General features: G+C 34.2%; 1 non-coding gene across 1 annotated transcript; it reads right to left on the bottom strand.

Annotated features, from left to right (window-relative positions):
• Positions 1 to 648: 648 nt before the first annotated feature.
• Positions 649 to 751, bottom strand: LOC143406634 (U6 spliceosomal RNA). The gene has a single exon (XR_013092268.1). It is a non-coding gene; the product is annotated as a U6 spliceosomal RNA (small nuclear RNA).
• Between the last annotated feature and the right edge of the window lie 3,321 nt (positions 752 to 4,072).

The raw sequence follows: 4,072 nt of genomic DNA, 5'->3' as shown, positions 1-4,072 counted from the left end.
CTTCTATATTTATTCAATCATTAATTTATGTCAGAGTAGACCCTTAGATATATATATATTTAAAGAGTTATAATCCAATATTGTCATTATTTGTTTTTTCTAGTTTTAATTAATATTTTTAATTTATATGTGACAGTGGAATGCATTACAATTCTTATTACACATATACAGCACAGTTTTTCATATTGCTGGTTGTATACAAAGTATATTTACACCAATTTGTGTCTTCATACATCTATTTTGGATAATAATGATCATCACATTCCACCATCATTTTTTTTCCTATGCCTCTTCCCTTCCCCTCCCATCCCTATCTAGAATTTGTCTATTCCTCCCATGCTCTCTCTCCCTACCCCACAACGAATCAGCCTCCTTATATCAGAGAAAACATTCAGCACTTGTTTTTTGGGGATTGGCTAACTTCACTTAGCATTATCTTCTCTAACTCTGTCCATTTACCTGCAAATGCCATGATTTTATTATTTTTTAATGCTGAGTATGTATTCCATTGTGTGTATATGCCACATTTTCTTTATCCATTCATCTGCTGAAGGGCATCTAGGTTGGCCCCACAGTTTAGCTATTGTGAATTGTGCTGCTTTAAACATTGATGTGGCTGTGTCCCTGAGGTATGCTGTTTTTAGTCCTAATAATATGGAACTCTTCATAAATTTGCATGTCATTCTTGTGCAGGGGCCATGCTAATCTTCTCTGTATCATTCCAATGCATTATTTATTTAATTTATCAGATTGTTCCAGTTTGTGCCACTGGAAATTCTTTGAGATTGCCATGACCTCATTAAGAATAAGTATTTCCCTTTCCTTTCTGGTGCTAGAAAACTTTCAGATTCATCCTGCATTTTTTCTGCCCCAGACCTAGAACCAGATATTTCTCCAAGGAATTCTGGTTCCTTTATTGGATGCTGGCATTTAGAAATCAATAATTCAGTGGTTGGTGGGCTCATTGTTCCTAAGTATCTTACTTTTAGACCTGCTGAGTGGACACAGCTAAGAGATCTATGCATATGTATTTGGGTGTGCACAGTCAAATTTTTACTTTGTGGTATTCACATGTATGCATTTTGACAATGTTGTGACGTACCCACCCATGGTCCCATATGGAATAGGTCCATGACCTTTACATTTCCCTTATGTCACAACTTTATACTCTATTCTTCCTCTTCTCTCAACAATGAATCTGTTTCTAATTTCTGTAGTTTTGTCTTTTCTAGAATATTATAAAAATTTAATTATACAATACACAGCCTTTGGGGCATGGCTAATTTCACATCACAAAATGCACTTAAGGAATCATCCATGTTCTATGAATCAACAGTTCCTTGTTTTGCTAAATAGTATTCCATTGAATGGATGTACCACAGTGTGTTTTTTTTTAAGAGAGAGTGAGAGAGAGAGAGGGAGAGAGAGAGAGAATTTTTTTTTAATATTTATTTTTTAGTTTTCGGCGGACACAACATCTTTGTTTGTATGTGGTGCTGAGGATCGAAACCGGGCCGCACGCATGCCAGGCGAGCGCACCAACCCTTGAGCCACATCCCCAGCCCCCACAGTGTGTTTTTATGTGCCCCCTGTTGAAGGATATTTGAACTGTTGTAGTTTGTGGCAATTATGAATGATTCTGCTATATAAAAAATAATATATGGGTTTTTGTGAGAACATAGTTTTTAATTTCCTTGGGTAATTCCTAGGAGTGGGATTTCTGGGGCTGACAGTCAGGGTACTTAACTTTATAAGAGACTGATAAACTATGTTAAAGAGTATCTGTACCCTATTACATTCTTACAATCAACACATGAGTAATCCAGTTTCTCTACCTCCTTCATGGAACTTGGTATTGTCATCTATTTCTAAAAGATTATTTTTATAGCACTTTTAAGTTTACTGCAAGATTGTGGAGAATGCACATATATTTCCCACAGCCTCTTTTTCCCCTACAGAAAATGAACCTCCCCATTGTGAAAATCCCTCACCAGAGAGGTACATTTCCTACAGTTGATAAACCTGCCTTAGTTCATGATTACCACTGAGAGTCCATAGTTTACATTAGGGTTCTCTCTTGGTGCTAAATATTCTATAGGGTTTGGACGAAAGGTTTGGACAAACATGTAATGACATATGTTATTATAGTTTCAAACAAGTATTTTCACTGCCCTAAATATCCTTTGTGCTCTACCTATTTATCTTCCCTCTTCCAATTTCCTGGCAACCACTGATATTTACAACATTTTCCAGAGTTTCACCTTCTCCAGATTATGATGTGATAGCCTTTTTAGATTGGGTGCTTTTGGAATCATATGATATGTAGCCTTTATAGATTGGGTGCTTTTGTCAATTATTATTTTTATTTTAGCCATTCTACTGTGGAGTAATATCTTATTGTTTTAATTTATATTGCCTTAGTGACTAATAATGCCAATAACATCTTCATGTGCTTATTTGTTATCCATATGTCTTCTTTGGTGAAGTGCTTGTTCAAATGTTTAAATTTAGTTGTTTTTTCTTATCACTGCATTTTGATTATTCTCTAACTATTTTATATACAAGTCTTGTGTCAGATATGTGATTTGAAAATATTTCCTCTTTGTGTCCCCTCTGTTGAAAGATATTTGAACTATTGTAGTTTGTGGCAATTATATATGATTCTGCTATAAAAAATGCATACAGGTTTTTGTGAGAACATAGTTTTTAATTTCCTTGGGTAAATACCTAGGAGTGGGATTTCTGGGGTTGATGTTTATTCACTTAACAGTGTCTCTTGCAGAGCAAAATTATCCATATTTATAAACACATTTTCCATGTTCTTTATTGAATCTTTTAAAATCATATTTTATTGGTGCATTATTATTATACCTAACTGAGATTCAATGCCATATTTTTACATACATATAACATAATTTCCTTAATCATATCCCTTTCCCTCCCCTCCTCTTGCCCTCTGATCTACTTATTCTACTGATCTCCCTTCTATTATGACCTTTTTAATTAATGCACACATTTTCTTTATCTATTTATCTGCTGACAGATACCTAGATTGGCTTCATAATTTGAATTGTGCTGCTATACATATTGTTATTCATGTATCAATATAGTTTTTTGATTTTAGCTTTTTTGGATAAATACAAAGGAGTGGAATGGCTGGGTCATATGGTGATTCCATTCCTAGTCTTTTGAGGAATCTCCATTCTACTTTCTAAAGTGGTTGTACTAATTTGCAGTCCCACTAACAATATACAAGTTTACCTTTTTACCTGATTCTTACCAACAATTGTTATTTGTATTCTTGCTGGCTGCCATTCTAACTGGAGTGGGATGAAATTTCAGTATAGTTTTGATTTGCATTTTCCTAATTACTAAGGATGTTGATTTTTTTCATATATTCATTGGTCATTTGTATTTCTTCTTTTTAGAAATGTCTGTTTTGATCATTTGAAAGATAGGAAATAAGATCAGAGATGAAAGAAAGGACAGTCCCAAATCTACACAATTAGAGATGAAAACAGTGATGTCACTCTAGACATTTCTGAGATCCAGAAGTTCATTGGGAACTATTTTGAAAGTTATATTCCATAAATTGGAAAATCTAAAATATTTATTGACAAATTTCTAGATACACATGACCTGCACAAATTGAACCAGGACAATATAGAACACCCAAATGGACCAATGTCAAGCAACAAGACTAAAGCAGTAATAAAAAGCCTTCCAACAAAGAAAAGCCAGTGACCAGATGGAGTCTCAGCTGGGTTCTACCAAACCTTTAAAGAAGAATTAATGCCAGTCCTCTTCAAATTATTTCATGAAATAGAAAGAAAGAGAATACTCCCAAATTCATTCTATGATGCCAGTACCACCCTGAAACCAAACTTGGATAAAGACACATCAAGGAAAGAAAATCCTAATGAATCAATATCCCTGATGAACATGGATGCAAAAATACTCCATAAAATATTAGCAATCTACATTCAAAAGCACATTAAGAAGATTGCACACCAGAAATTTGTTGTTTTTATCTCAGGGATGCAAGGTTGGTCTAACATATGCAAAATCAATA

Source organism: Callospermophilus lateralis, chromosome 8, assembly GCF_048772815.1.
Source record: "Callospermophilus lateralis isolate mCalLat2 chromosome 8, mCalLat2.hap1, whole genome shotgun sequence".
NCBI classification, from domain to species: Eukaryota; Metazoa; Chordata; class Mammalia; order Rodentia; family Sciuridae; genus Callospermophilus; species Callospermophilus lateralis.
This window is presented reverse-complemented; position numbering and strand designations above follow the sequence as displayed.